We start from the raw sequence: 20,825 nt of genomic DNA on the forward strand, positions 1-20,825 counted from the left end.
ATGCTCAGTACACCTCTGACACAAACTGGTTATATGACTTTAAAGCGAAGCTACTGGGGTGAGTGAGGGCTCTCACTGTTAGTTACAAACCCTCAACCCCCCACCCCCTAAGTCTGACCTTGATATGAGATACAGGGCTACGGTCTCAGACAGTGAGGCATGTCTGATGCCCAAGTTGGCCTGATACCGACTGGCACTCACCTTGTCATCTATCTGAGTATGTGCGTATTTATGTGTGCTCTTGGCCTGGAGAGCGATAGAGTACTGTAACCATCATCTGTTGCCATATGAATCATGCTGTAGCCCAGGAGGTGAGATTGTGCCATGGCTCTTCTTTCCATCTGCTCTGCTTTGGGGCTTTACGACATGTCTGAGGCTGCTGGCTGATCCCAGGACTGGATGGAAGTAGTCAAGTCAGGCTTTTTCACACATATTTCTAATGTTTTCTCAGCCAACAAATGATGATAAATGTGTTTGGGTATGTTCAACACAGACTCGTACACTGAATACACTGCATTTGGTATCTGGCGAGTGGTCTGTCATTTCTGGAAGTTGATATTAAGTTCCAGATTTCACTGAAGACAGTAAGCTCCATACCTATACTATATGTATACATCATCACAGCAATGGCTGGACTTTGGAAAGGATTTGGCAAAACTGTACAACTGTAATCTCAAATATTTAAATTCATGGGGTGTAAGAACAAAATATCAAAAAGACGAACTGCTTCATTAGATTATTTTATTATATTTTTTATTTTTGTTTCAAGCAGAAAATTAAAAGCATAAAGTCAATTTACCTGCTGCTATGACTCACTGTGGATGTCTATGGTCCAGCTTGGAGATGACTTAATCACTGTTGTCTGTATGGTGAAGGATTGCTGCCCTTCAGGGAAGGCAGTAGGTTGTATAGTTATCTCCTGATTGGGCAAAATCACTACCCTGAAACCACACAACCTACTACCTCACCCCGTACGAACATCAGAAAGGTCCTACAGGTCGGCAAAATCTGAGTCAACTGGTACTCAAGATAATCATAGTACAGTGACAGGTAATCACAACATTTTATTATAAGGAAGGACACAAGAAAAAATAAATGCATTGTCTTACATGTTTGCAATAGAAACACTTTACAATTACCGACTTCACATGTTGAGTTTTTAATGTCTAAAACATGAACAGTATAAACAATAAGAATCAATTAGTTTGAGGAAAAGACAAGCAATGACAACTGGATTAAAATAACGTTGTGTAAAAGTGTTTTGTGGTCATTGACCAGCAAGACATAACAAGACACATCACTTTTTTTTATTGAACATGAAGTCTGAAATGACAACAGTGAAAAGCTAAAACTGAGTTGTACTCTTAGCAGTCAGTGTGTAAACATGCACATTCCAGAGTTGATCCAGATCCAAAAGCTTCAACAATGGCATCTGAAGACATTACAGCCACTTCAGGAAAGACAGTAAGTTGTATAGTTATCTGACAGGAAGGGTATCACCCTAAAACTATACAACCTACTACCTCACCCCAAAGGACAGTCTTTAAAAAACAAAGTCCCTTCAGGTCCCCGTTCATGCAGGTAATCCACTTTGACACACCTCACTGAATACAAAACAGCAGTTATGATTCACAGAAACACAAACACACATGCCACTCTCCTCTGGGACACCTCACCGGTGTGACTGGAGCTCGTGTGTTCTGAACACAATGTGACGACGGGGTCGTCCGGTTCATGGCTCCTGCTCAAGGGGAATTCAAATGATCTCACAAGGTGCACATGTCCCAAACAAATACTGTAGCCAAGGTATTTCCATATTCAAATGCAACCAGTGTATAACTTAAGAGGGTACAGTGACATCCAAAATCAGGATTTTACTGAGAAATAGTTGAAACGCAGACCTACGTATTAAAATGGATACTACTTTTAAACTCTGCCCATTAAAAACATACAGAGCAGGTTTAGCTCTGTGTTCAGTAGGCTTATGATAAGTGCTGAAAGACGGTTGAAAACAAGATTGTTATTGCTCAACAGGTTTGGCTCCCAGCAAGGGGAAGGTTGGAACCAGGTAATGACTAGAAATACATATATATATAGAAACTATTTCCAATATCATCTTTAAGTTTTTCATTTAAAAAAAATGTGATGTACTTAAAATTCTTATTCCAAAATGGTTCAAAATAAGCAAATTAATCTCTCTGTAGGTGAAATTCATGCAACTCAAATGCATCCTGGGACATGAAGTTGCAAATAGAAATAGTTTTACTCTAAAATATCATCGCCAAAAAGTTTGTGAACGACTGCTTTAAAGCTAAGTATTACTGTTCACAAAATGGCACTGGAGCTGTATATTTTGAACAGCAGTCTGAGCTAATTCCACCACCAAGTTTCTACTTCTTTTTTTTCTCTTTTCTTTCTTAGAGCTGTTTTCTGTGCCTCAGAGAGGAGAGTGTTAACATCAGTGACCAGTGTTGAGAGTGGGCGAGCTGGAGCTATAGCTCATATCCTGGCCCACATGTGCGGAGCAGAGGGCCGCAGCTGCTGCTGCCTCTGTTAATGTTTCTCACCTGCTCTGTAACACGCAGTGAAGTGGTGGTGGTGGTGGTGGTGGTGGTTGGGGGGGACTGGCCTATCGTCTCCTGCCTCCATTACGGTTTCAGCAGCACATCAGGTAGTCTCCATCTGAAAGGGGAGGGGGGAGAAATCTTGTTACTCTTGCAGCAAAGGAAATGTAGAAACTCTTCAACGCTCTGACTTTTACGTTTGACTTCAGGGAGATCAATTGCCAATGCCCCAGTGGGCTGACAGTCAGCACAAGAGTTGTTTTTGATTCTCAGGTGACAGTGTATTGTTTACATGCAATTTGAGTATGTGGTTATGTGTGTTTACAGCATGCTTGTATGACATTCTGGATGGCTCATACTTGTGTGTTCTGTGAGAAATGCTAGACAGTAGCAGTGTGCACAACTCTAAACACTTGAGCGATGTATCAGGTGCATGGTTGTTGCCATCAAAACAGAACAAACATGACGCGTTGTTTGCCTCACTATAAGCCATGATCAGTGCAGCTACACTGCGCTGATCATGGCTTAAAGCCAAGACACATTTTGTTATTTGCCCCACTTTTAAACAAGATGATGATTCATGTGTGTTGTGTTTGTTCTGTGAGAACACCGCATGTTTAACTGTCACAAGACGCTGACACAAAGTAACATCAGGGTAATCTGTGTCAGCACATACCTCTACAGTAATATTATTCCACGCACAAAAACAGCTCTGCACAATACAAAAAGGAATGTCTTGAGCTGAGGGGCCACATTGTTTCTGTTGTTTCAGTAGTGAGACTGAGGCACTGCATTATTCAGAGCTGCTTTACTTACACTGTAGCACTGGATGAGTGCATTTTAAGTATGCACAGACACTTTGCAGACAGACAGTAGGAAAGATACAGCATGGCAGCCCAGAGAATGCACACATGTGTATGAGCGCACACGTGCACAGGGGTGATGGCAGAGAGAGAGTGAAACAAACACAAGCCACAGAGGAGACACAGCACAGGAACTCCTTTAACTTAGAACAGAATTAGATTAAAGACAAGCAAACAAGAAGAAGAAGAAGCTTAGAGGGGTTTAGATGAGTGATTTGCAGGAAACTTCAAATGAAGAGGGAAATCTTTTCATCGTGTCTGAATCATGCCATTGTAAAGTTAAAACACTACGAGCTTAAACCATATCTACATTTAGGAAACGGTGCGCTCTGTGTAGAGCAGTGTTCATGTGACAGTCTATTCTCATTGTGCAGCCCTGCAAAAAGCTCCACGGTGTGGGCCCCCAGACTTCATAAGGTAAGGTCAAGGCACACTGTCCTCCTAGTCTGCTGACTGGACATATTTCAATCTAATATAGTAGATGGCTCTGGGGTCCTGACCAACAGAGAGGATGTCCAGGAAAGCTATTGCTTTCAAGTGTAGCCAGTTGCGATCATCCAGTGACAGGGAAATATTCACACTCGCACCCCCCCCCCCCTCCCACACACACACACACACACACACACACGTACTGCAGAGGTCCAATATGCAACACAAGCATGCGTACACGCACACACACACAGGCATATACCCTTTTGCACACTTGTTTAGGGCTCTTTACACAGTTATGCAATTCAATCTAAAAACACCTCCTTTACTAAGAGCTTGTCCACCTAAAAAATTCAGCCTTCTTAAAAGTGTGCAAACTCAGCAAGCACTTGAAAGCACAGCGTCTGTAACTGATACGCTGCTTTAGCCTTCCACCTCCATTAGCTGTTTAGAGGGGCTGAGGTGCAAAGTCCTGCTTACTACACTTCAGCGTCTCATAATGTCACACAAACACATACCCACTCTGTGGGGCATGCACACACAAACGCATAAACAAATACATACTTGCACACAAGGACACGGTCTCAAATGCACTCTATGTACACACACACACACACACACACACACACACACACACACACACACACACACACACACACACACACACACACACACACACACACACACACACACACACACACACACTGACACATGAACATGGAAAAATACTCTTTGGAGGGAATAAGGCAAAACAAGATATTCATTTACCTCATCACATTTTCACACGCGTTCACAGCAAAAGGCATGCACTGCTTAAAAAGCCACTTTAATTCAATCACACTTCAGTCTAAGTGCTACAGTGCCTATCTATCAATCAATACCAAAGCTGAGTTTGGCTGCAGTGATAGTCAGATGGAGTGGAGTGTGCTGTAACCTTGTAACCTGATCTTTGGGGTTCTGGCGGTCTGTGGTCAGTCAGTGCGGCGGGTGATTCGGAGTAAGAAGATGGACATTTACACAATATTCATCTTCATATTTCCAATGCAAATGTGCCATGATTAAAAACACTACCATAAGTCATTTGCTTAGTGTTTGTGATCCCACAAGTCCAGGCTGCAGATACTTGTATTGTGTTGCAGGGTTTTGTTAATTTGTAGCGCTGGCGTCACAATATACACCTCAAGACATTTAGGTCAGCAAAAACGCATCTGTAGTGAGGTGTATTGCAAAATTTCGAGTGCAGAAAGTTCGGTCACATTTTTACTTAGATTCATTAAGTCATCAGATAACCAATGTTTCCACATTTAGACAAGAAACAGGTTTTCTATTGACATCAATAAAGAAGAAGATCTAATGATCTCCAGTGTTTGTTCACTGTAGCTCACTCTGGATCTCTATTTAAACACTTCACTTGGGGAGTTCTGAGACAGGGCACTCTTCTTCGTACTTTTTTGATTAACTCTTAAAGGGATAGTTCAACATTTTGGAAAATTGGCCCATTACCTTAATCCCTATAGTTTTAGGAGTGGGTTCGTTACCTGTAATTGTTGGTGCAAGCTGTTTTTAGAATGGTGGAGCAGAGCCGCGAGCTGCTCAGAGCTACGCTACGGAGGCTAATGGAATTTCTTGGTTTCCCTCATCAAACTCATCAAATACACAATCCAACAACTCCAAAATGCTCCAGTGGACAAGTTGTGACCTGCACATTCACCACGTTATGAGATAATAACAGAACGTTACGAGAACGAGTTGTTTTCAACATCTAACATCTGAGGAAGAGCCGGTGGTGCTCGAAACGTATAGCTTTAATAAATTATTGCATTGGAGCTCTTTTGATGTTGCAGACTTTTCTTTACATTCATGTCACGTTTTTCTTGGTCCAGCATCCACCCAACATTGGACAACTAGGATGTGCATTTGTGCAATCCGTTTTTTTAAACTTATATTTTGAACTATCCTTTTAAGCCTTTGTGAATACTTTTTGGATCTGCAAGATTATATAAATGCTTATGGTTATGAGTTATGTAAGTATCAACTGTATACGTGCTTATCAGGCCTTGTGTTTATACCTGTGCTGCTTCTTTTGTATCCGGGATGAATTCCAGGTACAGGTACAGGTACAGGTACAGGTACAGGTACAGGTACAGGCACAGGTACTATGTGATATATAGGGCTTTATGAGTCCTGGAAAGTGAAGTGGTGTCTGGGTGCAGACAGGAGGAATCCAGATAGACACGGTGGAGCATTTATAAAGGGAAGCATGGCTTCTGTACCCCCCCTCAGGGTAGCACAGCATGACCCATCTATTTATACCAGGGCCAGGGGGAGGCAAGCGGGAGGAGGAGGTGGAGGGGGGAGGACAGGAGTGAGGGAAGAGGAGAGGCTGCATGGGCAGGTCCTGTTACACATGCCAGGGGGGATGGCTGGGGCAAGCCACAGGGGGATTCTGCTCAAAGTCAGACAGGCTGACCTCCTCGTCACCTCTGCATGAGGCAGATATTGAGCTTGTGTGAGTTTGTCTTGGAGGAGTGAAAGAATAGGCAATTTATGGGTGAGTACAAAGGTGTTTGAAGGCCTATGTGTGCATGTTTGCATTAATGCATGTGTAATTTATGCACGTCTGTGTGTGTATGTGTGTGTGGATCATCATCATGTGTATACATGTATGATGGAGTGTGCATGTACTCACGCCTATGTACATAATATGTGTGTCTGCCTGTCAGGCCCGTGAGACCCAGTGACCCTCCCGGATTCCCACTCCCACTCCCCCCTCCCCATCCCCCAGCAGAGCCATAAACATGCCAGGTGAAGGGGGCTGGATAAGGCAAAGTTAGCTGATCCCGGCGCGGCCCCCCGGCCCCATCCTTAGAGGTAAAAAATGACCCCAATCATTGTAATGACAGGGCACGCAGCAGGGGTCGCCCAGACCACTCAGCCCAACCTTGCCAGCTGCTTCTCATCTCTCACACACAGTATACAGTCACATGTACACAGAGAAACATACACACGCCCGCATGCACGTGTGTGTGTGTGTATGCAGAGACGCAAAGAAGGATGCACAGCGGGGTGCAGGCGCGCAGAAAGGTCTACATGGAAATGACTTGTTTATGAAGGGTTCACAGGTGACTATTACAGTTGCAGTAAATAATCAGACACATAAAGCACGATGCCTCCAATCAGTTTCATCATAATGCTCATTAGTGCTCATGGTAGTCTAGCTATGAATGTAGTCTATTCAGCCGGTAGGCTTAAGGCTTACACTGATGATCAAACCAAGGACACTTACCTCATTAATCATAAGAAGTTTAAAAATGGAGTTCTGTTTTTCCTTCGCCTTCATCTTAACTATTACAGTTGAATACCAGGGGAGCTTTGCTTTTATGGCTTTCAATACTATAACCACTGGCAAAAGTCCTACACTGCAGTATTTCAGTATACATCTCATGAAAATATATCAAATATTGGTAACACTTTATAATAAGTACACACTATTAAGCATTAATAAATACTGAGTTCTTCATTTATAACACATGCATACTCATTAGTATGTAGTTTATAAATACAGTTAATGCTTATCAATGATGAGTAAAACATTTTTAACTGTGTTTATAATACTAATATAGTATTTATGTGTTATAAATGATGAATTCAGTATTTAATGCTTAACTAATGCTCAACAATGTGTACTTATTATTATGTGTTACCCAAATATTATACCAAATATTATCTGTTGTATTGCACAGGCATAGTCTTTTTTTCCACAGTGCTAATGGGAGCTGGTGAAACGTGCGCTGCCATGTGGCTGCTGGTGACCTGCAGGACCCCCTGTCTATTAGGGGGAAGTCTATAGTCCTGACACGTCTGCATGCCCAGCTCTGCTCGAGCCTGCCTGCAGGGCCCCTTTCAGCTTGGGCAGTGCCCCATCGAGCTGCATCTGTCGCCAGCTATATTTAGAGGGTGGGACAAATACCTTTCTCCCTGGATATGAAGTTCAGCTGACAGACAGAGGGCCAGAGTTAGGCAGACAGGGATCTGTACAGTTTGTAACCTTGAGGAGCTTGTTGCCCCCAGGCTATAGCTGGCTGTAGTCAGCCTCACTACAGTGGTTAGCAGTTACAGCTGAAAGCTAAGGCTGTAAATACAGCGCAGCTAACCACAGTTAGCATTGAAAAGCTTGGTTTGGCAGCAGTTATTAGCACCAGTGCCTATAGTTCCAGGAGCGCTGCCAGCATGAAGTGGAATATACAGTAATGGACGCTGATAAAGAAATTTAATACTTCTCCCACTGTGAGTGACAGAAGAATAATGAATACATTTCTGTGGATTTGAGTCACCTTCAAATAGTCCTACATTTCTGCCTATAAGCATTTGTGTGTGTGGCAGTGCCAGCGAGGCAGCCAGTGTGTGATATATGACCATGTTGCACCGCCATCTGCTCTATATAACCATAAACAAACGCAGGCAGGCCAGCTTCACAGTATCATTTCCAAGAGGTCTATAGCGGATAAATGTATTCATGCGTTAGTCTCCGGATAGATGTTGTAGAGATATGTCCTAGAAACAGGCTACGGTCATGTAATACCATTCATAATTCATTCCACAAACACAATATGGAGGCCACTCTGTCCAATATGCAAACACATGGCCAGATTAAGGAGTGGAGAGCCAAAGGGGACAGAGTGCATTCTGAACTGTAAGCAAAGCCATTGACTGTCTGTCTGTCTCAATGAGAGCTTGTCTGTGACAGGCCTAAATAGGCCAGGTTTTACTGCTGGTGGGACCTCTGCTATATTTTGCACCTAGAGTCTAAATCAGTTACATGCCAGCAAAGATACACACTGAGTTTTTACAGCATCACTTCAGGCCATAAACAGATATAGTACCCAGATATACAGTGGTGCCGTTTCTCTGTGTGAGCTCTTACTACATTTTGCTCCACCGGCAACAAGGTCAAAAATTACATGCCATTAGGTTATGATGTAAACACATGTTGATGTCTTCTGCAATTCTTTAGAAAAGAGGACCCAAAGCGTCCTTATAAGGTTCTATCTGCATTCTGACCAGATTTGAGATATAGAGGTTTAGAACCTTATAAGACCAAAATAGAGTTTGAGTTTGTAAATAGAACATTTTTATTTTCCAGATTAAGTGACTAATAATGCATAAAACTTGAAAAAAAAACACCTCCTATTATGTTAATAAGTAGTACCAGAACTGGAATATGTGAATAACTAAATTTTGACAAAAACGTCAGATAGAAAGGTTGGCACACTGGTCAAAACAAAAACAAGAGACCCAAAACAGTTGGTATCTCTGTTAGGCCAAAAGAATTCTGGTTGAGCGACAGTTCGCAAGTAAAACGTGAGTTTTCAACATTTAGAGGCTAATTTCAATAACTGTGAATGTAGAAGGAAATGAAAGAAAATCCCTCAGCGACAGAGATGAATGAATGATTTCCTTTAGATGTAAGTGCAGGTCAAATGACAGAAGCCTCAACTGATGGAGAACAACTCCTTGCTCACCACGCTGCACGCTAAAATAACACCGGGCCATTTTGTGTGACTTTGTCAGGTAAGTTGAGCAGATGGAGGGCTGGTCAGGGGGAAAAAAGCAGCAGCAGACGCCTACTGAAAGCTTGATATAGTATCAGTGGTCGTAGTGTCAGATGAGAGGACTTTAATAACATCTGCACATGTAATCATACGCCTGGCGCGCACTGAGCTCCAGAGCCGCGGGCAGCTAGCTTGCCGCTGCTGGAGTTTTGCAGGGTGGGGCTTCAGGGTGGGGGGGTGGGGGGGTTACTGAGTGCATGTGATACAGGCACAGTTGAGTTTGAAGCTGCAGTTAACAGCATGCTGCGGTTTGGGTGGAGACAGGTACATAAGCAAAAGTTAAAGCTTTACTCTGGCTCTGGAGGACTGGAAGCAGGCAGGTAGTGTTACTGCCGGTGAGTCTGGGTGAGGAGTGGATGGAGAGCGGAGGGTGGAAGGGGGTCATGCAGCTGTGGTGCCCTGCCAGCACATTTTGCCCACACTGGAAAAAGAACCGTTTATGGCGTCCACCCAAGGTCAGCTCTTTGAGAAGAGGAGCTGGGAAGGGTCCAGAGGGGGGGAGGCTGATTGTTTGTATGCAGTCAGTCGGCAACAATTAAAAAACCTCTCCATAAGGAAAAAGAAGGTATTAAATATTCTATCCTTGTACACCAGAGCACCAGTTCTTACAACTCCACCCCGTTTATTTGAATTTCGCACCCACTTTTTTCCTCCTCCGCTCTGTCCTCCTCAGACTGCTACCTGACTACTTTGGCAGTGATTCACAAAATGGCGGCGGGGAGCTGAGAGCTGGAAGGCAGAGAGTGGAAGCCATTTTCTAACAGATCCAGGGCCTGGCACAGAGAGAGTCAAGACTTCCTATGCCTAGTGGACAATTAAGATTGCACCCCGTGTGTTTCTGCGCGCATGCACGAAAGATTATGTTTGTTTTTTTGTTTTTTTAATCTAGTGCACTAACAAGCCATTGGGACCACTTGGCCTTTCAAATGGGATGAAGGCACAATATGCAGCTATTATGATTTAATCTAATGCAGGCTTGTATTATAATAAGTCTGAGAGAGAGAATGAAAATAAATGTAGACAGAGCAGTTATGTGCCATGCATCAAACAAAGGAAACTTATGTAGCATCTAATTACAGACTTCATCTCATTAAATGAAACGCAAGACAACACAACAGCATTACAATATATCATTAAATAATGACATATTCAATTTACAATACATTATAGTACTTACATCGCTGCTGCGATCGCCAGTCTGTCTGTCCGTGATCTCACTTGTTGGCCAAATTGTTTGTGCCTGTGGCTGAAGTCAAAACCCATCTTACTGCCTAAGGATAGGAGAGAGAGAGACGGAGAAAGAGAGGCAGAGAGTGAGAATTGTAGAAAGAGATCATTTACTGCAAAAGAAACAGAGAGGAGGAGAAAACAACAGAGAGAAGCGGTGAGAGTGATCAGTTGGAGAGCCAGCAGCAGCAGCAGCAGCAGCAGCAGCAGCAGCAGCAGAGGGCTGGAGGGTCTCCTCTCTGTAGCCTGTTTACTAATAAGCTCGCCCCACGGTCTTGCCTGGCCAAGGAAACTCATTAGTGGAACATGTAACACACCGCACCCTCTCTGCTGGCCTGTACACCGGCCAACTCTCCCTGCCGCATGCTCACCCAACACCAACACACGAGCTCCACCGTGGTCTTGGCCTTGCCCAGTAGCACCCACTCGCTGCATACGTGCACGCATTTTGGCATGCTGTGTTACTGAAAGCCTACAGTGTCATGTGCGTGGGTGAAGTGCTGCATATGCGTGTACTTGTGAGCATAATAAGTGATTTTCTGCACATGCGGGCACAGTATGTTCACGTTCACACATGAGGGCATGTACAGACTGTGCAGCGTTACTGTGCGAGGCAGCTCTCGACATGTGCCCACGTTGTCTAGTGTAAAGATATGTATGTATGGATGGGTGCATGTGTGTGCAATGCTAGGACCACTGTGTGGAGGTGAAATGGGACAGAGGTAGTTAGTCATGATTAGTCAAATCTAAGATTGCAAGACCATAAAGAGGGTGACAGAGATAAAGAGAGACGTGAGCGTCGTCCTCTAAGCAGACCAAGGAGGACACCGCCAATTAAAGGCCTCTACTCGGCGTGGCGGCGGCTGTTGGAGGGTGATCATTCTGTGCAAGGACGCTAATTGCAGCGCGGGACACAGCCTTGCCAGGGAAGGGTCTTTTATATATTGTTTCTAATGTTTGTAATTACAGTGCAGTGCCTTTGGACCGCCGCCAGCACATGTTTATGGGCTCATGAGTAACCCAACTCCTCCAGCCCGTGGAGGGAGATTCATGTCCGAGCAGTGCACTCACTGCACTCTGCGTAGTGTTGTTTGTGTGTATATGCATGTTGATGACTCATAAAGCCTGGAGCCTGGACGAGTACGTGCAGGAGGAATAGTCTACAGGAGTATGTACCACATTAAAGTATTGTAAGAAAACACTAAAGATACTGTACATGATGTACATATACACATATATATACCTACCTAACTTATCCAAAAATCTTTTCGGTTTTCACTTATTATAACCATACTTATAATGAGTTATAATGCAGTTATAGCATTGTATGACTATCATCATAACAATAATCATAACACACTATAAAGCATTTTATCATGACTTATAAGGTCAGGTATTATAATGCGTTATAATTGTTAGCAACTCACTGACAATGCCCACATCAATAATACATTATAAATACAGTTATAATGTATTATAATTGGCTTATAGACGTGTATAACTATCATTATAAACACTCATAAATTACCATAAGCCTTTATAACAATAAGCATATAGCAATTATAACTCTATTATAATATGTGACATTATTAGCCATTATAAAATGCTCTACGATGTGTTTATAACTATAGTTATACAGTGCTATAACTGCATTATAACTCATTATAAGTATGGTTATAATGCATTATGGATATAGGCGTCAAGTAACGTGTTACCATATTTTCTTCTGAGAATTACAGTTACAACTGACACTTATCAGTAGGCCAGTTAAAGGGATAGTTCACCCTAGAATGATATTTCGCTCATTATCTACTCACCCTCATGTTGACTAAGGGCTGGAAGAATTTTCAGAGTCCACCGTCCCTTCTCTGAGTTACAGGGGGTCTTGGCGTAGCAGTGCATTTCAATGCAACGGTTGCAAAGGGACACCAGAGCTCTTCGTAAAAAAACACACACAAAAAAACATCCAAATACCTCCATGATGCTCGTATGTAATGTCCGTCTTGTGCTGAAGCCCCAAATTGCGTAATTGTCCCGAAAAAACGTCGGTCTCAGTGCGAACCTTGCGCATGCGCGCTGGCAGCGGAAGACCGGACAACAGACACTAGGAGCTAATGCTACAAACATGCTTGGAATGTGGACTTATTTAATTTTTTTCGGGACAATTACGCAATTTGGGGCTTCAGCACAAGACGGACATTACATACGAGCATCATGGAGGTATTTGGATGTTTTTTTGTGTGTGTTTTTTTACGAAGAGCTCTGGTGTCCCTTTGCAACCGTTGCATTGAAATGCACTGCTACGCCAAGACCCCCTGTAACTCAGAGAAGGGACGGTGGACTCTGAAAATTCTTCCAGCCCTTAGTCAACATGAGGGTGAGTAGATAATGAGCGAAATATCATTCTAGGGTGAACTATCCCTTTAAGCACAGCATGCAAGGGAACTTGAACATAGAAACAGTACAGTGGTGCTGAATTACACAGCAGAAATCAGTACAACAGACATCAAAAGAAAACCTAAAAGTCATAATCTAAATCAGAAAGTGTACGTAATGACACATCAAAGCAGATGGGATTTTGAATATTTACATTTCCCCGTACCAAAATGAATCACACGGAGACAGCTGAGGCCGGTGTGTTTACTTTTATCACAACATGTAGTCAACATAATTCGGCTCAGGGCTGATGAACAGCGAGAAAGTGGCGAAGTGGAGGTGAGGTGAGGGGAAGGGATTTACAGTATTTTGATACTCAGAGAGTTGCAGGCGAGGCCTTTCAACACTTCCAACTTTACCTCCAAGTGGAACAATTTTGCTGATTCCGCAGTTTTTCTCTGACTAAATTGCCTTGGCGACAGCGAGGGCCAAAAGCTGAGGAAATATATGAGCGTTGGAAAAGAAAAGTTGAGTGGGCGCAGCTCAATGTTATCTGGAATATCGCTTTGCCTGGCAGGTACATAAAACAAGTATCTGTCCTGACGACGTGTGCCGAGAGACACTCACACAAGATGCTGCACACCGCGGACTCACTGACACACACACACACACGCTGACACCCTGAACATCGGCTGGTCAGAGGTAAAGAAAACATGTAGTTCTGTTTGAATGATTCTAAATATTAATCCGGCTGGATGAAAGTAATCTGCCTAAATAATTCCCTTGGGAAGCTTGTTAAAAGGCTCAGAAAGGCCTGCACTGTAAGGCAACTGTAGAAGAAAATCCTTCTTGATTAAATAAACTTTAGGAGGAAAAAAAACACCTTGACCTGAGCCAAAGGGCCCATGATGTAAAGCAACCATGTTAACATCTACAGGAAAAGAGGGGGAGGTACAGGGGAGGAAAAACTACATCATCTGTCACCCCGAAACTCTTACCCCGTCCAATATTATGTCATTATGACTGTGCTCGCTGCCTCTGTGGAGTTGCTGTGGTTTTGTGTTTAAATTACATGTGACACTCCCAGCTGACATCCTGATTAACACAGGGAGAATAAAATGGCCCCCCAATCCTCAGTAGTCAATGGGGTAATGCTCTAATGGCTTCCATGTATGATGAGAGAAGTGAGGAGAAACAGGTTTAGACTTTGCTGTGCATTTACATGCAGCCTATGCATTGTGGTAAATGCATCAACGTATGTTATTTTTCCTCGTTGAAAGTTTGTGCACAGAAATGTACAACATAGAAGCGTGTAAATCTGTATGATACTGGGGGTCGTGGCTGCTTTGTTGAGTCTCTCTGCTCTTTTCAGGCTTTTGCCACTTCCTACTGTTACTGTACTGCTGATCCTGTATTGTACTGTACTGCTCCACAGCCTGTAGTGGCCACTGTAGATCCACTCATCTGCTGCCCCACATTCACAGTGCAAGGAGGGCAACAGAGCGCCTGAACCACCACAGCCTCTAACACACAGACCCCGGTCCGAGGAGACAGTCAGTCGCACACCTCGAGGAAGATTTAGACACCTTTTTTTTTCGACCGAATGACAACCGCTGAATAAAACCCCGAGGCAGATGCCGCCGTGATTGACACAAGCACGGTTAAAATGAAAGTGACTGTCTCACAATGTTTCTGCAGAGTGCACAGTGACATTTAGATGTGCTAGGCTGTTGAAGTAGGATTTCAATCCAGGCTCCATTTCTACAAGCAGCAACCTGCCTGAGCTAACCTGCTGCATAGTGTTAGGTACTTTGCACCGCTGCTTATAGTCTGTCAGTGAGAATGCCGGACCTGAACTCCAACATCGTCAAATTGATACCCCTACATAAATATGTTTTCAACCTGCATAATATCGTGTCAGATTTTATTTTCCATTTCCTTCGTTTTACAAGTAAATGCACAGAGTATCTGCTTACTGCAACTTGAAACATGAGGACTTCGGGAAATCTAGGCTGCTTCTGCAACAGCAAGGGCATTCCACATCACATATACATTTCTGGCCTTGTCGTTTATGTAGCAATTAAATTCTCCTGCGATCAGAACGAACATATTATTTTTACATGGCTTCAAAATTTCTCTATATAAAATGTATTAATTTTCAAAAAAATCTATCACCGTGCATTGATTTATTATATGGAAAATAAAATGACAGAGCATTAGTGAAGACATCAAAATCCTCTTACAGGACTACATAAATGCATTTTTAGTGCAGGCAGCCCAGGCAGCACAGTATGTCAATCAAATCCCTAACCCTGACAGTCCTCCAGAGAGCTTAGACATACAATATAACTTTCATTATGCCGGGTTTTTCGGTTTTTATTGTATTTAAAATAGCACACTGAAACCATTTTAGCGGCAGAAATAAAAGAGGCTTCATTATTATGGCAGAAAAATATATTTACAGTGAGTGCTCACTTGGCCCCCATTCACCACTCCAATCTGGATTTCATATTAGCCAGGAGGAAATTGGATGGAATTCACAACATCACAGCAACCTCATAAATGAAACAAAATCACATAATCTTAAATACCAATTTATCCACTTAACAAATGAAGCAGTGTATTGGTGGCTTGCTGCTGTGTTGTACTGGTGAATGACTCATTTTCACTGTGTGTTGCACTAGTAAGAATACACTGAGCACTGGCACATGACCTAAACCACACACTCAACACTTGAAAGTATCTGGCAGAAACACTCAGATCTGGAGACATACAGTAGTCTATACAGTGTTGCTGCTGCACACACCACCACTACAGTCTCCAACAGGAAACGTCCTATTCAAAAACTTATCCAGAGATCAAAAACCTCTTTCATCTGCGCTTAGATTACACTGCTAAATAATAACATTCCACCCCCACATGGTATTGTTCCCATCTGTTAATTCCATGTGTTAATGTTGTGTGAAATAAGATTTTTTTTTATTAAATATACTTGAAATGTGGCAGTGCCTCAGGCTGGCAGTCTGTGAGAAGTGGTTGCTCTGTTTTCTTATCTTTTATGCCTGTAGCATTATTGAGAATAACAAATAATTCAATTCTGGAGAAACTGGGATCACACAAAATTAAATAACTCATGTAAATATTGCTCTGTGTTTTTTTTTCCGCACTTGTCCAAAGGCATGAATAGATAAATCCTAGGAAAAACTATATTCTAAGAATTCTACTTTGACACAAATAAATAAATGTACAAAAATATTCATTAGGACCCTTCGATAGTTAAACAATAATAATGAGACACTTGATATATTTGTGATTTTGCCATCCAAGATCGAAATAAATTCAATAAAACAGGGATGAACTCAATATTATACTGAAAAAAATCCCATAAGAAATTAGGCTACTGCAATTAAAGCCAGCAAGTGGAAGACATGCATGTCACACACACACACACACACACACACACACACACACACACACACACACACACACACACACACACACACACACACCAAAGTGTGGGATGTGGTGTATTCGTTAATACTGTATTCTCTTCATCAAAAGCAACATCGTGACAAACAGATTTTTTTGGTGTCCTATAGTTATTGTGTTTCATGTTTCTTTGTGTATTTTCCTCTGTATGGAAAAATAATTGAATTGTATGAAAAAATTGAAAAATACTTTTCCCTCTTTGAAACTTTTGGTGAGAACTTTTTTAGAATTCTTTAAAAATTAATGCTTGCAGGAAAAAAAAATCACTGCATCATTATTTTGCACTATTTAATCTTTTTCCATCTGTACATTCCGTGACATGTTAATATGATAAAAATTAATGTAATGAAGGCATCAAATACAAATTTAAACAAAGCACATGAAATGTATCCTGCGCATTCAAATAATTTAAATATGTGTAAAAAACCAAAATTACATTCAATAATAATTACTTAGAATTGTTGTGTAAAGTAGTGCATTTTTCGATTGATACCAAAGGTTTTGAGCTTCAGGCAGTTGGAAATTCTGTCACCATTACAAAACATGCAGTATTTAGCAATAACTGGTAAAACGGAATCTGATATAAAGTACAGCCCTCTCAAAAATCCAGAAATCCACATCCAAGTTCAAGGCCACAAGTCAAGTTCAAGTTTGGGAACTTGGTGTTCTAGCTGTGGCCTGCAGTGTCCCTGAGCTCTGTATCTGCAGTCTAATCAAGACACACAGGTACCTTTGTATAGTATAAAATGTAAAAAAGAAAAAAAAAAAAAAGAAATACGTTGACTGATAAAATGTTTTAAGTGGTCACTTTCGTGTGTCAGGGCTTTAACAGAAGAAATACTTTGAACACACCATTTCATCAAGCCCAAGAACACACCCTGAAAATGCAAAAACACACAAGCATCTAAAAAAATATGCTCCCTGCTGTGAAAACATACTGTATTAGTGCCTGACATCTTGCCCAGAGAAAATTTTTTTAATTATATGTTACGAAAATATACATTTAAGTATGCATTTGCGTATGTGTGTGTGTGTGTGTGTTTCATGATTGGCTTTGTTGTGTAGCTGCAGTGAAGCTGAAGTTTGCTCCAGAGCACAGAATGCCTCATTGTGGGCTGTACCAGGCTGTTGGATTGGTCAGGTATAGTTTTTCACAGAGGAAATACTGCAAACCCTCACCACCCTGCCATCTGCCTCTCAACATGCAACCTTTCCCTGGACTACTGCCATTCACTGCCAATAAGGCCTTAGGGGTGGAGTAGTGTGATACTCTGCCAGCCAAAACCATGTGTCCACTGCTAGTTACGCAGAGCTTATATTCGAATGGATGACCATAATCATCTGCGTATGTGAAGGCTGTACCTGATACTGAAGGCTACTGTAACATCAGCGTGGTTGTGTCCTTCAAAATAAGGTCCCCACTCACACAGAGCCTGGTGGGCAGCTTTACATGAAGACCACAGCACAAAACAGGCCAAAGATGGAAGATTTCCATGAATCAGCTGCTAATATGTCAGGTTTAAAAAAAACAGAACATTCGAAAATAGTTATTATGATGTAATAAAAATGTTATGAATAGTCCAGGGGGATCGTAAATTGCCATATAAACAAATTGGCATATAAAACTCCGACCTGTATTTTCCATTGAATTGATAAAGTTAATGGCCAAGTATCTGACAAAGAGCCAAATGAGCCAGAGTAAATTATGCTTTCTCTAAAGTGAAGTCTGAGTCATTTTGGTGGGACTGCTTTATGACAGGATTAATGCTCGTTCACGTTTGTTCTTCCCTCAAATGAAAAAATGAGATGTTTTCATTTGCATCAAAATAACTACAGAAGCATTTTAAAAGATGCTGCAGACACCAGTTGCCAAAATGTTATTATGCAAAAGAATAAGTGTTACGACAGCCCGCGTTCTAATGTACCACTCACATACGGTAAAATACCTCCACAACCGTGGCCTTCCACTCATCCACTGATTAACAAGAAGTAGGATAATCCTGGCAGCAATCAAAGCGCTATCAAGGTCTTTTGTTTTTTGTGTTACTAAATTATAATTCTGTTCTGTGGAGAGCTGGGAAAAGTTATAGAAAAGCATTATTGAAGTTAAAAGGAATAGATCTGTTGCTCGTAAATGTGCTGTACGTGCCTAAACTACATGAGCATGTAGGGTTTAATGATGTGTAAATGCACAACGGATTGAAAAGAAACTTTGTGTGAGACCCTCAAGTGCATCATGTGTTTATTTGTACAGGGCCCTTGTTACACTGAAAGCCTTAAAATGTAAACACACGGATATAGTTCGATCGAAACCATGAGAGCGTACACAAATTAAAACAGATATTACTCACCAATATTTCGGCGATGATGCCAAACGTCTGGTCGGGATACGGAGTTCGGCAGCTCTTCCCGCTTTCATCCACATCTCTCTGTCAAGAAGAGGAGAAAGCTATAAGCTCCCTTTTTGGTAGGTTCCTGCAAGACTCAGTCATTTCCCTCAGACTTGTCCCCTTCACAGCCATGCTCCAGCCCCAGCCTGAGCCTGAGCCTGAGCCCCCCCCCCCCATCAGCCTCAGTCTCAGATCCAGGCTCACTCCTTCTCCACAGCCACAGTCTGAGCCCTAAGCTCAGGGCTGCACGGCTCGTCTGCCACCGGCTGGGTCCAGGCCTGGTGAGGCCTGAAACAATGGGAGGCCATGAGGCTGTCTGCAAGGCTCCAGCTAAGCCCGTCTACTAGTTAACAAGTCTTTGAATGAGGAATGTTAGCAAACAGACAAACAGCATGTCTGATGCATGCAAATAGCACAACCAGTCCAGTCATAGCCTTGGCTGGGCACATGAATAATTCAGCAGTCTATATGCTGCTCTCCCACATTACTCCCTCCCTCTTCCCAAATGAAATGCCTTCACTAGAATAAGTGTGGCAAAGTATTCAAACCCCGGCTTTAAAAACACCCTTGACCACTACATCAGTCTGAATACTTCATATAAACATGCAATAATCGCCATGGAGAGGTGGCCATGTACAGACACAACATGCAGGGCTACTTTTGACATTTCGGCGAAACAATTTGAAATTTCGCAAATACTCAATTTTTTCCCTCTTATTGCCTTTTAATGTCTTTTGTTTGCAGTTGGCACCTGTCCCAGAAAGAGCTCCGACTCAGCACACCACTCATTCCCCTGTTAGGAGAGCGAGTCGGTGTGAAAGAGAGAGAACAAGGGTGAGAGAGAGACTCAGAGGCAGGGACGGAGAGAGAGGGAGGACATAGGAAGGAAACAGAAGGAAAGACGGAGAGTGAAGACGAAGGAGGTGCGCTGCTTCGCACCAGCCGCTGGTGCTAATGAAGGACGTTTTCTTTCAAACACAGATGTGTACCATGCTCAAACACTGGTCACATTCTCTGCTTGTCATCCACAGTGGTCATCCAGACCACGAGCCCACCACAAGCAGGTTACCCGTCAGAAATGGCGCCCCGGCACTCCAGGTAGAACAAGGCCCATCACATGGCGAAACACCACCTTCACAAATTCCCATCCAAAAAGCGAGAAACCAAATAAATACTACTAGGAACCCATCCGCGGTGAGAAAAAATACGAAGGCGCAGTACATTTTTAGAAAATAAAATACAGAAGAACGGAAGAAAAAGCACCAAAATCCAATATGATGCAAAAATCAATGCGCGAAAAAGTGAGAAAAGGCCTCTAAAAAGCAACTTGTTGCCTGGTTTTGCAGAGCTGCTGTGCAGCTAGTTGGAGGCAGAGGGTTAAAATCCAGCTAGTAGTGAGTGAAAAAAAAAGCTCCGTCTATGGAAGGGCGGGCTGTGGGGAGGCCCTGACTGTAGAAATAGCAGCAGACTTTTTCTTTTTTTTTCCCTCGCAGAGCTTAAGTCTCCCCCTTGCGTGTGGCTGGAGCAGAAAGAGGGGAGCAACCGAAACAGAGAGAGAAAAAGAAGAGAGAGAGGGAGAGGGAGAGGGAGAGAGAGAGAGAGAGAGAGAGAGAGAGAGAGAGAGAGAGGGGAAGAGTAGAGGAGACAGCGAGAGCACAGTGGAGGGGAGAAAAGCTCCACTGATGATGAAATAGGAGGTGCGGCGGAGCGCGCGAACCAGTCACTTTTTCATCACATGGCCAACACGGCAAGGAACTGTATTTGCACTGGAGACGGGGGAGAAGGAGGGAGGGAGCATAAGATGGGTGGGAGACGGAGACACACACACACACACAGAAAGAGAAAGAGAGAGAGAGATAGAGCGAGAGAGAGAGG

General features: G+C 42.7%; 2 long non-coding RNA genes across 2 annotated transcripts; both read right to left on the bottom strand.

Annotated features, from left to right (window-relative positions):
• Positions 1–1,044: 1,044 nt before the first annotated feature.
• On the bottom strand, positions 1,045–20,464 carry LOC146985543 (uncharacterized). Its single transcript, XR_015035975.1, has 3 exons — positions 18,912–20,464; positions 10,646–10,739; positions 1,045–2,682 (listed from the first exon to the last, which is right to left on the bottom strand). It is a non-coding gene; the product is annotated as an uncharacterized LOC146985543 (long non-coding RNA).
• On the bottom strand, positions 2,694–4,994 carry LOC146985544 (uncharacterized). Its single transcript, XR_015035976.1, has 3 exons — positions 4,540–4,994; positions 4,056–4,451; positions 2,694–4,024 (listed from the first exon to the last, which is right to left on the bottom strand). It is a non-coding gene; the product is annotated as an uncharacterized LOC146985544 (long non-coding RNA).
• Positions 20,465–20,825: the final 361 nt, after the last annotated feature.

Source organism: Trachurus japonicus, chromosome 6 (assembly GCF_045865225.1).
Source record: "Trachurus japonicus isolate A0001 chromosome 6, Traja_1.0".
NCBI classification, from domain to species: Eukaryota; Metazoa; Chordata; class Actinopteri; order Carangiformes; family Carangidae; genus Trachurus; species Trachurus japonicus.